The sequence below is a fragment of the Delphinus delphis genome, chromosome 3 (genome assembly GCF_949987515.2).
Source record: "Delphinus delphis chromosome 3, mDelDel1.2, whole genome shotgun sequence".
Classification (NCBI taxonomy): Eukaryota; Metazoa; Chordata; class Mammalia; order Artiodactyla; family Delphinidae; genus Delphinus; species Delphinus delphis.
The window spans coordinates 48,905,033-48,921,326 of record NC_082685.1 but is presented as its reverse complement, the minus strand read 5'-3'; positions in this window follow the sequence as shown (position 1 = coordinate 48,921,326).

The following is a 16,294-nucleotide window of genomic DNA, read 5'->3' as shown; positions in this document are numbered from 1 at the left end:
CTAGGAATAAACTTAACCAAAGAGTTGAAGGACCTGTACGTTGAAAACTACAACACACTGATAAAGGAAACTAAAGATGACTCAAAGAAATGGAAAGCTAACCTATGCTCTTGGATTAGAAAAATTAATATTGTTAAAATGGCCATATAACTAAAAGCAATCTACAGATTTAATGTAATCCCTATCAAAAAAATCCATTACATTTTCCACAGAACTAGAACAAATAATCCTAAAATTTATATGGAACCACAAAAGACCCAGAATTGCCAAAGCAATCCTGGAGAAAAAGAACAAAGCTGGAGGCATAACCCTCCCATACTTCAGACAGTACTACAAAGCTACAGATCAAAGCAACATTGTATTGGCACAAAAACAGACATATAGATCAATGGAACAAAATAGAGTGCCCAGAAATAAACCCACATGACTACAGTTAATTAACCTACAACAAAGGAGACAAGAATATACAATGGTGAAAAGACAGTCTCTTCAGCAAGTGGTGTTGGTAAAGCTGGACAGCCTCATGTAAATCAATGAAATTAGAGCACTTCCAAACTGTACACAAAAAAACCTCAATATGGTTTAAAGACCTAAATATAAGACACAACAGCCTAAAACTCCTAGAAAAGACAAAAGCAAAACATTCTCTGACATAAATCGTAGCAATATTTTCTTAGATCTCCCAAGACAAAAGAAATAAAAGTAAAAATAAACAAATGGGACCTAATCAAACTTAAAAGCTTTTGCACAGCAGAGGAAACCAACAAAATGAAAAAACAACCTACAGAATGGGAGAAAACATTTGCAAGCAATGCGACTGACAAGGGGTAAATGCTCCAAAATATACAAACAGCTCATACAACTCAGTATCAAAAAAACAAGCAACCCAATCAAAAAACTGAGAAGATCTAAACAGACATTTCTCCAAAGAAGACATACAGATGGCCAACACAGCACATGAAAAAATGCTCAACATTGCTAATTATTAGAGAAATGCAAATCAAAACCGCAATGAGGCATCACTTCACACTGATCAGAATGGCCATCATCAAAAAGTCTACAAAAAATAAATGCTGGAAAGGGTGTGGAGAAAAGGCAACCCTCCTACACTATTGGTGAGAATGTAAACTGGTGCAGCCACTATGTAAAACATTATTGAGGTTCCTTAAAAAACCAAAAATAGAGCAATGATATGATCCAGCAATCCCACTCTTGGGCATATACCAGAAAAGATGAAAACTCTAATTTGAAAAGATACGTGTACCCCAATATTAACAGCAGCACTATTTACAATAGCCAAGACATGGAACCCAAATGCCCATCAAGACATGATTGGTTTAAGAAGGTATATATATACAATGGAATATTCTTCAGCCATAAAAAAGAATGAAATATTGCCATTTGCAGCAACAAGGATGGACCTAGAGAATATAACACTAATTAAAGTCAGACAAAAACAAATATTATATGATATCACTTATATGTGGAATATAAAAAATAATACAAATGAATTTATCTACAAAACAGAAACAGACTCACAGATATAGAAAACAAACTTATGGTTACCAAAGGGAAAAGTGAGGTGAAGAGGAATAAATTAGGAGTATGGGATTAACAGATACAAACTACTATACATAAAATAGATAAGCAAAGAGGATTTACTGGGTAACACAGGGAACTATATCCAATATCTTGTATTAACCCATAATGGAAAGTAATCTGTATACACACACACACACACACACATATATATATATATATATATATATATATATATATACTTCTATGGAACTGAATAATAATTTAACAATCAAACAAAACAATGTTATATCATGCTGTCAAAGCCTCAGCTCCAAAGCCTGTTAAGAAGGAAACATTTTACCTGCAAGTCTTATTCTTTAGTGACAGGATGACTTTGCCCTCAGTGTCACATGTAAACAGTTATTAGCAAAGTGACTTCATAATGGGTTCTAAGGTTCTCATAATGGGGCCACAGCTCTCAGATCATCAACAGAACTGAGCCTTTGAGGATTTGCTATGAACTTTCAACTGAAGGAACTCCCGTGGATGAATCACATTGTTCTTTATGGAAAAGATGAAACCTTTCTCTGTGGCTGTCTTGGCTATTGGCTATTTCTCATGTAAGGATTTATCACAGAACCTCAGGGAGGGAGTAAACATTTGATCTTCTAAGGGAAGTAACCAGTCAATGATAACTGACTTCTGGATGTTGGGATTTTTGAAATTTTGACATTTCTCTTGGAGTTAACGAATTCACTACTTCAACCAAAATGATTATTGGTGGTTGAGTCCATTTTTTAATATCCCAAGAATTCTGCCACAGAGAGGTTCAGACTCAAGATATTTTAAGGGATGATCCCTAAAATGTACAATGAACATTTGATAAATAATCGGTCTCTGACTTGATAATCAATTTCCTCTCTCCTCCCTCTTCTTCCTGATACTTGCCCACCAGCCAGACACCCCCACACACTTGTGTTGTGCGTGTGCACACACACAAAGGCCTTCTACACAAAGCAGGGTCAGTTTCTGACGTGGCTTACTATTACAGCACAACCCGATGTTATCAAATCTCAAGAGAGGGCTCAGCTCTTCCTAAGTCCAGCAAAATGACACCAACAAGGGAAGTCCGTGATGTGAAACAATCTGCTGGCACGATGACACAGATAGAGGGGGAGGCAAAGAGAAGCTTCAGCCTCAGAGCTGAAAGAAGTCAAGGCTGTGAGGTAGACATAAAGGATGAAGGTAACAGGAACAGTTAATAGTTTGGGTAAGCAGTTGTTGACACAGAGGTCAAACAAAGGAAGACGCTTCCTTAGAAACATAGAGAATTTGGAAAGAGTATATTCAAGACAGGAAATTAAAAAATATATATATATAAGAGTTCTGTCAGCAGGTAGCCAGGATGACTATCAAGAACTAGACTTGTCTCTAAAATGGGTCTAGACAATGTGTGAGCTGCCCAGCAGTGGATGATATGTTGAGTCCCCGGGTTTAAATCTCTCCTGCTTAAGGTCAGCATTAAAGCTAGAATGGGCTAATGCTGAATTCTCAGGCGGCACATTGTGTGTCAGGCATGAGGAGGGGAAGGAAACAGTGTTTGGGAATCAGGCCTCGTCAGACAAACCTTGTGTGAAGAAGCCGCATATGTTTCTATGATTTTCATGGTTATTGATTTGCATGAGGTTACTTAATGGGCAAAGTAGCTGTTCACATCTCAACACTATGTTTTTTTGATCCTTTTACTAAATTTTTTTTTCCAGATATTTTTGGTAACATTGCATATAAGGTAAGTTTGCTACTTCCTGCATAAGAATGATTTTACAATCCTAAGCTTGTAGTATTTCTATTAGGTTGAACCATATTAAACCATATAAAACTGCTAATATTTGACCATTTTTGAGCTACACAGTGGCAATTTATATGGTTCAAGCTAGACATCTCTGTCAAAATAAATACTGAGGAAAACCAGGACTCATCCCTGTCTCTTACTCCTCCTTCACCTCCTTATCTACCGCTAGCAATTAAAGCTCCTAATTTTTGTTTTTTAATAACTTTCTTCCCTCTAAGTTCATTGCTGATGCTTTCATTCAAGCCCTTCTGACTTTTTGCCCATATTATTTCAAGAGCCATCTAACGATTTCCTTGCACTTAGTTTGATCCAGGGGTTGGCAAACCACGGCCACCACTTTTTGAAAATAGAATTTTATTGGAACACGGGCACACTCTTTTGTTTACATACTGTCTCTGGCTGCTTTCAACAACAAAGCTGAGCAACAGAGAGTGTAGTACGGCTTTTAATTGGACAATATCTACTACCTGGATCTTAATAGGAAAAGTCTATCAATCCCTACAGTAATCTTCTCCACAATCATAAGGATGGGCCTACTAAAATTCAAATCTGATTGAGACACCACCCTCCTTAAAGCAGGACTCCTACTACCCTTAGCGTAAACTTTTTGCATATCCTCCTTGACCCAGCCTCTTTGTCCCTAAAAGGAGAACTCCCCTTTTCTCACTTTAGGTTCTAGCTAACTTAAACCATTTTGGGATCCTTGCTATTCCCATTTGTCTTTGTACTGTAATTCCCTCTAATTAAATTATCCTTCTTTCTATACTTATATCCAATTTTAGAAGTCATTTTCATTCTTTAGGAACACACTAAAGAATCAATTCTTCGGTAAATCCTTCCCAAACAAACCATATGGGCTTAATCATTAAAAGACGAGGTAAGAGACAAAAACAGTATTTCCCAAAGAGTGATTTGAGTACCTTCTTATAGTATTAGTGATGATTGTAGTTAATATGCCAATGAATATCTTTTACTGCAATAATTATAGCTTTTTAAAATGTGTGTTAGAAAAAATATAAGTACAACTTCAAATTCAAGATATCATGAATATTCATGCTTAGGACCAATCTAAGGTGACTAGTCAAGTTTAAAAAGGCAGCCAATTAAAGAAAACTGGCATATGAATTCAGAAGGAATCGTGAACGAAGTAACTGAAATCTGAGAAACATTACTGTACGTAATGGGAGCCACTGAAGTTTTGTACACAGGGCAGTAGGCTAAAAAACTGGATATATGGATAGACTGTGATCTGAACCTATGGAGTAGGGAATTGTGGCAGCTCATTCCTAATCTGCTCATTACACAGTTCTCATGAACTTTCCAAGTCTCCCTGTTGCCTACAGACAAATTATTCGTCACTCAAGTTCCTCTAAGACCAGCTTACTCCAACTCTGGTAATATTGAAGAAATCAGGATAAAATGGGGGAGATAACTGGTAAAATCTGAACCTGGTAGCTTCTTCCCTCACTATTCCAGCTTCCTAATCCTCAAAAGACTGAACTATAGCCAGTGCCAGAGTGGGACCACACAGGGTAGCCCAATCCAGGCACAAGAGTTAAAGGAGGGTGGATTTTGATGAACTAAAATGACTCCAGAGGCACCTGGACAATGTTTACGGTCATTATTGCCACTTCCCAGAATAATCTACTTCCCTTCTAAGAAGTTACAGATACAAAATAGTCAAGGATTAGGGCTGAATAGCCTCAGCTGCCTTTCACAGAGAAAAGTCCAAAGACTCTGACTGCTGAATTTAAGAGTTTTCATGTTTGAAGTCTAAAAGAAGACATATTTGATCATTATCTCCTCTCTGCACAAAACACCCGAGAACTTATATTAGAAGTCATTAAGAGATCATGCTGGGTAGAGAGTCTGACCTATGAGTTTTGTTTTAGGACATTTCGTGCCATCATTATCAAAAGAAGGCCATACAACGGAAACATATATGCTCCATAAGAGTCAACCCATTATGTGCTTCTAACAATGTTACATATTCTAACTCCTGCGTGTACTGCTTTGCGAACATGTAAGTGAAAACCAAAATCCCCAAACAGAACCCTCTTTTGAGAATCTAATGTGTAGCTGACTGATAACACTTCTACATATTTTGGAAAATGTGTGTGAACTCCTTAAGATGTGATCCTCTAAACTGAAAACAGCGTCATTGGAGTTTCAGTTCTGCTGGGTGAATCCAAGGGGCGTGGGGTAACAGGGACTAAAGTGAGATTTTGAGTCTCACCTACAACTCTAGCAGAGAAGCCTCCCTCTATCAGTGTTGAACATTAAGTTTCAATATGAGGTTTTATGTGAAAAAGGTTTTGTTCCTAAAATGTTTGAAAATCATAGCTGTCAGACAAATCGCCCTTTTCAAGATAACAATTAAAGCAACAAGTCTCAGTACTTAGTCAGAAGATCTTGGGTTGAGTCCTGCCCTTGTGGTTAAGTGATACTGGGAAATCTCATAACTCCTCCAAACCTTGAGTTCTTATTTACAAATATGAGATTATATTTACTGCTTCACTTGCTAAATATGCTCTGACCACAGTGACTCTTCTTTCCTAATATTTTCAAATGTACAAAGCTCTTTCCTGCTCCAGGACCTTTGGACAAACATAAGAATGTTTTCCCTATGATTTTCATAGGGCTAGTTCTTCCTCTTCATTTAAGTTTCAGCCTATATATCTCTTCCTCACAGATGCCTTCCCTGACCATTCTACCTAGCACAGATTTATCTCTGACATTTTCCACGTTAATATGCTTCTGTTTCCTTCATAATTCTTATAACTCGCACTTTATTTTCTATTTCTTTTTTAAATTAATTAATTTTTGGCTGCTTTTTGGGTCTTCGTTGCTGCACACAGGCTTTCTCTAGCTGCAGAAAGCGGGGGCTACTCTCTGTTGTGGTGCACAGGCTTCTCGTTGCAGTGGCTTCTTTTGTTGCGGAGCATGGGCTCTAGGCACGCAGGCTTCAGTAGCTGTGGTGTGTGGGCTTCAGTAGTTGTGGCTCACGGACTCTAGAGCGCAGGCTCAGTAGTTGGGGCGCACGGGCTTAGTTGCTCTGCAGCATGTGGGATCTTCCCAGACCAGGGCTCAAACCCGTGTCCCCTGCATTGGCAGGAGGATTCTTAACCACTGCACCACCAGGGAAGTCCCCTTTTTTCTATTTCTTTATTTCCTAATTTTAAGCTCCATGAAGTCAGAAGGCAGGTTTTTGATTTATTCATAGTACTTAGCACTATGTCTAGTACTTCATAAGCACTGTAAGTACTTATTGAATGAATGAATGAGTTCTTGGGGAGAATGAAAGTAATAATGGGTATAAAAAGCACTTTTAAACTTAATCCTTTATAAGTTATCTTTTTTTGAAGTTTTATCACTTGTTGTATGGACTCAATCTCTCAGAATTGACAGTGTGGTTAAGAGTGAACACTGATCCTTATTGACCTGAATTGGAATTTCAGCTCTTCTATTCAAACTATGATCTAGGACAGATAATTAACCTCAGTAATTACCTGAGAGGTTGGCCGTGAGAACTGAAAAAGATAATGCATAAAGGGAGCCTAGCATAATACCTGTCACATAGGAGACCATCAGTGTCCTTGTTATGTTGCTTCTAACTAGAGGACCAACTGTCCCAGTTTGCCTGAGACTGAGGGTTTTCCTGGGATGCAAAAATTTGAGTGCTAAAACAGGACAGTGTCGGACAGACTGGAATAGTTGTCATCTTACCATCAACATGCTTTCATACCTAGCCCCTAGTTCTCCTTCCATATTTACCAAGTCTTTCCTTCACTCAGACCATAAAACCTATATCATAGTCATCTTCAGCCAGTACTACACTATCTTCCAGACAATCTCAAAACTTCACCTTATAGGCTTCCAAGGGAGTGCTCATGATAATTCCATGGAACACACTGACATTCCTTAGAGGGAAGAGAAACTGTACAGATGACTGCTACCCCTTCTCCCAAATTTATTACTAGCTCTTCACTTCCATCCTTTCTTCAAACTTACTGTCTACCCATTTTCCTAGGATCCCAAGGTTTCAGGGAAATGAAAAGTAACTTCTCAGTGCTAAGAATTTATCCTTAGGGTTTTAGTTTAAAAGCAGGATGAATATTACTCTGTTGAAGTATATAATCCAGGTTTTAATATATTCACAGAGTTGTGAAACGATCAACACTATCTAACTTCAGAATAATTTTCATCAAAAATAAACCTGTATCCATTCTACCATCCCCCCAGTACCTGGGAATCACCAGTTTACTTTCTGCCTTTATGGATTTGCCTATTCTAGACAATCAATATAAATGGAATCATACAATATGTGGCTTTTTGTTTCCGACTTCTTTCCTTCAGCATAAGGTTATCAAGGTTCATCCACGTTGTACAATGTATCAGTTATTTAAGCTTTTTATGGCTGAGTAATATTCCATTGTATGGCTATACCACATTGTTTTTATCCGTTTGTCCATTAATGGACATTGGGTTGTATATACTTTTTGGCTATTATAAATAATATTTCTGTGAATATTCATCTACAAGGTTTTGTGTGGACATATCTTTTCATTCTCTTGGGTATATATCTAGGAGTGGAATTTCTGAGTCATATAGTAACTCTATGTCTAACATTTCACAGGATTGTCAAACTGTTATCCAAAGCAGCTGCAACATTTTACAATCTCACCAGCAATGTGTGAGAGTTCCAATTTCTCCCCAACCTCGTCAACATCTGTTATTGTCCATCTTTTTTATGACAACCATCTTAGTGGATGTGAAGTGGCATCTCATGGTTATAATTTGAATTTCTCTAGTGAGAAATGATATTTAATATCTTTTCATGGACCGACTAGCCATTTGTATATCTTCTCTGGATAAATTTCTATCCAAACTCTTTGCTGACTTTTTAATCCGATTATTTGCCTTTTTATTGTTGAGTTGTAAGAGTTCTTTATATATTTTGGATACAAGGAACTTGTATCTAATCAGATATAGATTTGCAAATATTTTCTCCCATTCTGTGCATTGTCTTTTCATTTATTGATGGTGTCCTATGAAGCACAAAAGATTTTAATTTTGATGAAGTCCAATTTATCTATCTGTTGCTTGTGCTTTGTCATATCTAAGAAACCGCTGCTTAACCCAAGGTCATAGAGATTTACTCCTGTGTTTTCTTCCAAGAGTTTTATAATTTTAACTCTTACACTTAACTCTTTGACCCATTTTGAGTTAATTTTTGTATATGGTATGAGGTAGAGGATTCAACTTCACTTTTGGTATGTGGATATCCAGTTGTCTCCACACCATTTGTTGAAGACTACTCTTTCCCACTGAAGCATCTTAACATCATTGTTGAAAATCAATTGACCATAAATATAAGGGTTTATGTCTGGACTCTAAATTCTATTCCATTGGTCTATATGTCTATCCTTATGCCAGTACCACACTGTCTTGATTTCTGTAGCTTTGCAGTAAGTTTTGAAATTAGGAAGGTGGATTCTTCAACTTTGTTCTTTCTCAAATTGTTTTGGCTATTGTGAGTGCTACAGAAAGTATTAAAGGTGGTGTCAAACAATAATGTACAGATCTGTTTAGCATAATAGTTCTAAGAGTAACATACAAGGGAAAAGTAAGTATTCTAACAATAGATGATTGGTTTCAATAATTTATAGTATATCTGCAATTAACAGTTCCTAACAGAGAAGGAAATGTGTCACTGCTTATGGTAATGCTAAAAATGTAGATGCCCCAGTGACCTCTGAATTTACTGGCAGGAAATTTAGTATTTTCCAAGGTTTTTATTTCCCAAATAGTTCTTAGCATCTCCAAAGATAGTAACAGGACTGAAGGGAAGTACAGTTTTCTCAAATTAAATCTTCTCCTTTTCCCAGGGTGGTACCGCCACTTAAACATCCTTGTCCATGCCTCTCCCTGATGTTTAGTACACCTATTTCGTGAGAATCTTCTTCTTGTCCCAGGCCAGTAGAGAAATCCATTCTGCTTCTCATGCCCAGCAGTTTCAGAGATTTCACACATAAGAATTATTTGAGTTCCCAACTTTCACAGTATCTTCTTTAGCCTATAGTTGCTTTCTTTTCAGATTATGAAGGCATTCCAAATGTGAGGCCAGAGCATGTACATAATAAGATGAGGGGCTCAAGCACACTTTTACACTGACAACACATGCGCCTCCATCCTTCAGGTTCCAGTTCAAGTTCTGTCTGATACTTTCTTTCTGCATCCTGGGGCAGTCAGAAGGTTGATCTGCTTGCGAACACCAAAACTCTCTGGCTAAACATTTTGCTTAAAGGCTCATCCTTTTTAAGCCATATATGATTTTTAAAAAGTCCCACTAGACCTTACACATTAAGTTTTCTAAAAACCATCATGATACAATGTTAAGTTAAAAACGAGAAAATGTAAGGATATAAAATGATGTATACAGTATGATCAGACTTTTGAAAATATATTTATTACATACATACCAAAATATAAAATATTAAAGAGACTACATGATGGGGAGCTTTTGAAAACTTATAAATACACCTGACTTTAATTTAATGTTTATTATATGTCAGGCACTGTGCTTGATGCTACATAGGAATTATCTCATTCAATATTCAAAACAATCCTATGAAGTAGGTATTGGTATTAACTCCCATTTTATAATTGAGATTTGGAGAATTTAGGGACTTATTCAAGATCTCATAGCTCATGAGGGGAGAAACCAAGAAACAATTCCAGAAATCTAAAATTCAGAGCCCTCAAGCTTAACTTCACATTATCTTGATTAGAATCTTATATTTGGCCAGAGCCTTAGAATTTTTTAAAACAATCTCTCATTATTTGTCCATTTGTTTCATGAATCTTTAATAAACACCTAGTAAGTTCCAGACACTGTGCTAGGTGCAGGTAAAGTGAAAAAAAAAAAGAAGATACTATTACTCTCAGGCTATTACTATAAATAATACAGGTATATAATTAACAGCCTGCTAGAGTTTAGAAAGTACTTTCCTAAACAGGGCACCTATGAAACCCATACCAATACTGCATGGTAGGCAGGGATGAGATTATTCCCTTTTTACACATAAAAAGAAAAGACTCCAAAGTTAATTGCTTTGCCCAAGTCAAATAGGAAGTATTTACAGAAGATGAACAATGTTTTTTATTTCCTATGTGGCTACTGTTACTTTTTTTATTTAATGGACCACTTTTTCAAGAAAAATGCAATAACAGAAGTCCACTGACTATAATTTATCACAGAATGCAGTAATTGGCTTGCTGTTGTTATTACATTTCTGCTGAAGACAAATATTTTCACTTATGTTTTCCACACTGCGGTATCTATCTTTTTCTTGACCATTATGCTCTTTGCGGCCCCACAATATGAATCCTCCTTGTTTGTAGTTCATAGAGCACTTTCACTATGAGCCTCCAAGAGCCCATCTCAGTAGGTAGCCAAAATGACCATAATTATGGTGATTTTACAAATAAGAAAATTCCGGTTCAGAAAAGTGAAAAGATTTTCCCATGGTTCTTCAGGAGAGTCATTGTTTTCCCTTCCCCCTACTTCACATACAAGTTTATACATTTGCTAAAAGCGCTAATAATATTTCACCATGATTACAAATTAGAAGGGTCTCCAGAGTGAAGGGGGTATTGAGGGGAGAGGCAAATCTTTGTAGTTCCGGGTTATTTTTAAGTTAAGAGTTTACAGATCAAGACCTGTCCTTGCTTAAAATCCCTATAATAGTACAGCCAGAGTAGAAGGAAGAAAGGTTGTATTTCATACAAATTGTCACTAAATATTTATATCAATTTCTCTTAGAGCTTTGCACCTCACTCTTACAATTCAACACAGTGGAAAATGTCAGAAGGTCAAAAAATCTTGAATGTGAAGTGATTTTCCCTTGTTCGTCATGAGTGAACCGATTTGAATCAAGCATCATCTTTCCTTCAAAAAGCGGAATTCATTGTATTTTCTTATTTTTAAAAAATCAATAAATCTTATCCTATGGAAAGCTCCCCTTTAACTCAAGATATATTTAATGAGATGCACCAGAATTGTGTTTGTTTTTAGAAATACAGAGCTGAGTAGGACCCCTGAGTTTAAGCAACTGAGTGACCCCTGAGTTTAAGCAACTCACAGTCTGGTAGGCTAACTGGACAATTCATTCATTTATTCAGTAAATATTCTTTAAGGGCTTATGAAACTGAGAGACTTGGCTAGATTCTGGGTCCTCAATGGTAATCAATAAGTCTGTACCCTTGTGCAGTTTACAATCCAGTGAGGGAGCAAGAAAACATGATTAAAAAAATATAATAAAATGTGAGAAAGACAAAAGCAACCCATGACATCCAGGAGCTGACCATGGCATTGCTATAGTTTGGCCTTCTACTCACAGCTAGGCCTTGATGTTCTCCTGTTTATCATAAACAATTTCACAAAACATGAACATCCAACAAAGCTGCTCTGCAACCATGATGTATCAAGACAAAGACAATACTACTCCATAATTACGCCTGAACACAGGCAAAACATAAACATTACCCAAACTACCAAACATCCCCTATCTAGGCTAATATGAGTGACTGTTGCTTCTTTACCAATTACAACTTTAGCCTGTGGCTATTCTTCCCTCCTTCTAAATAAGACTTTTTAAGATACCAAATCATAGAATTACTCTCACTTCCTAAAAGCATCCAATCCAGGGCAAAGCCAGTCTTCCTTAAAATTTCCCTAAATCAACCTAATAATCCCAAATCCTACAGTAAATCCTTCCTAGTATCCTTTTACTGAGATACCCTATGGCTTCCATGCGTGTTCTCCCTCGCGGTGATGAATAATAAACCCAATTTGTCCAACTAAAGTGCTCCTCGTGGTCTTTGACAAATGCAAAACTTGAAAGTGGCAACAATACCATGCCTGTTGTTCAAACCCTCTTTTCTCACTTCTCTCTGCAGGGGCGTTGACAGGGGTATAAAGAATATGAAAATAGGTGATACTTGAACTCTTAAATTAAGGGGTAGGGAACAGTTTATTCATTTATTTATTCATTCATTGGCTTATATGCTAACTTGTTCCAAAAATAATTTAATGTGGCTGATATTATTCAGTGGATTCAGAGGTACAAAGTAGGTGGCAGCTCCCTGAGAACTGTCATATAAAGACAACACTCCTGACCTAAGGAAACACCTAAAGACAATGGAACGCTAAGGTGGAATGGGGGTACTCCAAATAACACTGATGTTTAATGGGATACCCCTTCCCTAACAGCTGAGGCTCCCTCTACCCTTTCCCCAACGAGGGATGACATATTAATCACCTGCTGTCAGGTTCTACCTGACTTCCCGTCCTTATAAGCATCTTCTTCCCTTTACTAGAGACTCTTCATTCCCATCTCCATTTTCAATTCCTATCCACTACTGGTAACAAGTCTGTTCTCAGGTTCTAAAAGAAAAATCCTCACTTTTTCCTGTTAGTCTTGAAGAACTTAAGAAGCTCTAGATCAATTCTCAGGTGAGTCCAAGTCAAGTCACTCTTAGTCAAATCTAATGATTTTCAAGTAGAGCAGTACTGTTCTCTTAAGAGGCATTTAAAAATATGTTGGGATGTGATTTTTGCTTGTCACAGTGACTGGAGTGGTAGTACTAGCATTCAGTGGATGAAGGCCCTGCAATGCACTGGACAGTCCCACACAGTAAAGAAGGGACCCATCCAAAATGCCAATAGTACTCCTACTGAGACACATCTTACCCATAGATGGAAAGTATCTATCACATCCAACCCTCCTGCTTCTCTCCATGCCCACACCAGATATCAAAAATCAATGTCAGTATACGCCACTGAGCTGAATATGGTTTCAAAAATCTTTCTCAACATAGCAATCCAAGCATGCTGTGTCTATCAGATTTGGCATGGATGACAAAATCTATCTGCCATTCTTGCCCTTACCTTTTTTTGTTTAAGACTAAGGAAGCTTCATTGTTCTTGAGATGAAGTCTTCACCTGGCACCCTGGTCCTATTCCATTTCCTTGCCTTGGTCATCTGACTGTAACAGAGAAGAAAAAACCTGAAATGTACATGATAGCCCATTCTCAAGGCTCTGCCTTCCAAACTTGACCTTTAAAGGTATAAGACTTTTCATTTGTATAGAAATAAAAAGTTGCAGAACAGAGAATAACATTGGCTTGTTAGAAGTTTACAGGAACATTGTGACCTGACCTATGTGGACAGCTGGAAGCACAAAGGATTCTGGCACCAAGAAGTTTGCAACAACCAGTCACACTCCCTCCCCTTTTTGTATAAAAGCAGCCTGAATTCTAACTCGGGTAAGATGGTTCTTTGGGACACTAGTCCACCATCTTCTAGGTCTCCTGGCTTCCCAAATAAAGTTGCTATTCCTTGCCCCAATACCTCGTCTCTTGATTTTTTGGCCTGTCATGCAGTGAGCAGTATGAGCTTGGACTTGGTAACATGACTGCTCTCCCAGGTCTTCTAAGACAAGGGCCCTATCAGCAATGTGACCTCTGTGGCTGGGACCCTGCACCGTCCCAACAGGTCTAACAACAAATGCCTGCCTGCCGGCATTACCTCTCTGAAGGCTTGCTCCTGGTACAGTGAGTGAGCTACACCCTCTAGTGGGGAAACTACATGTAGCATATTGAACTTCTTTGGAAGAATAACACCCAAAAGAAAATCCAGCTCAGTGACTGAATTTTTAAAAAGGGGGGTGGGGGGATGTGAAGTGAAGTGGGGGAGGCAGGGAGGATTTCCATGGCACCTGTACTTGAAAAGTCCAGAGGAGTCTCTGAATTCAGGCATGGCTAGATAAGGAGTCTCAAAAAATGTTGCCAGAATCTTTCTCTCTCCATGTTTTGGATCCATCCATGCTCTCCTCGAGGTTGTCTTCATTCTCAGGCTTTGACCACCCCATCCCGTTCCCATTGCAGTGGTAGACACTGGCAGTTCTAGAGATACAACTTCAGTAGAAGAGAACTTTCCTTTCTCAAAACAAAAGATTTGATGCTTATTAGACTAGTTGGGATAGGACTGCTGAATCAGTCTTTAGTGCTACAAGCATGCTTAACTATTACTGAAATTGAAATGGACTGATTTACAAGGCATTGCAGGAGCCAGGGGTGAGAGAGCCCTGCTACGTGGACTAGAAGAGGATAAAGAACTGTTCCCCAAAGGAATATTGAGGCACTACTGCCAGGAGAAATGAAAGAAGTCAAGCAAAAACAACATGCATTGACACTACCCTTTCTGGATGCCATTTTTCCCTCCTCTGAATCTGAGGCTGTCCTCAGGCCTGCCCAGAGCTCAATCCCCTGCTATTTTTCTGCCTCTACAACACTTAACTGTTTAGCCTATTCGTATCATAATAAGTTATGGTACTCCCAGGAGCCGAAACACTTTACTATATTGGCAGAAGGCAAGGAAATGTCACCCAGAGAGCTAAAGCTTCTGGAAAATACACTTTCGTATCCATACAAAATCATTTGACATCCTGGCCCACAAACCATGGGCAGTCTGGTGTCCTCCCAAATTCAGAGGACCGCAGGGCATTTACGTTCTCATGGTTCCTTCTTGCTCTGTATCCCTAATTTTGCAGAGCTCTCCAGCAGCCCCTCATTTCACCTTTTAATACTGACACCTCATTCTCCACCACTTTGGTGCAGGTTAGACTCTCCCCATCTTCCTTCATTCCTCAAGCACTTTCAAGGCTATTTGGGGGTAACAAACGTTTTCTGAACGTCTGGGATAATAGAGGAGATTAATGGCTAACGTAGCATAGGAAATATATTAGGACTATTCTGGTTAAGAGTGATGAAATCTAACTGAAACTTAGGTCAAACAAGAATTGTGTGGGTTCATGTGATTAGGAGGATCCAGGGTGGGTCTTAATTCAAGCACCGCAGTATCCCCAGACTTAAGCAATGCCAGGAGTTTTACTCTCCACCTCTGCCCTTTGCTAGTCTATGAATTTCATTACATGCTGGTTTCATCATCTCCCATACAGACTCCATCTACATGATGATATAATGGCTGCTACCACCCCCAGGCAGGTGTTCTCATAGTTCAAGAGCCAAAAGGAAAAGGGTTGGGGGTGGGAAGAAGGGAAATCATGGGGCTTAGCCACCCCCCCATCAATATGCAACTGCAATCCCCCAGTACAGGGAATTGAATTTTTTAAGTAAGTGTCTTATAACCTCCAAAAGATTAAACGTAAGCATAGAAATGAGGAATAAATCACATCTATATTGTAGTTTGGGTTAAGAAACAGTCTACAAATAATTGTAATTTAAAATATTTATATTTTAAGAAAATATAGCATAGTAAAGAATATGATGGATGAATCTTATGTTTCCAACTTGAAATTTTTAATTATTGATTTAAATTTAGAATTTTAAGAGAATAAAAATTTTATTAAGACTGTAAATGTTATTGGCATTTTGAAAAGTTGTCATTTGCCATATTTATGTTTAATTGAATAGACTTGTAACATTTACTTGTGAAGGTTTTTTGTTAAACAATTGAAGTGCTTAAAAGCAAAAATTGAGTGTATTTATCCTTTCCTTAATCCCTTCTTCAACTAAACTTAACTGTGTGCCCAGCCCCCCGTTTATGTTTGAGAAACTGATTCACCTGGATGTTTATTTGATTGTCTCCATTTACCAAACTGCAGGTAGAAACATATCCACTTATCATCATTGTTCCCTTGCACCTAGTCCAATGCCTCGCCCCCAAAATATTTGTTGAATGAATTAATGAACCATGTCAGGCTCAAAATGCAACCAGCTTTTGAAAACCACAACTGCTTTCTACCTGCTACTTTTGGAATTTAAGGGAGATCAGTTTCCATCTCAGTATTGGGCTCACCTAGCTGGGCCCAGTTCACCAGCACTTTCCATTTCTT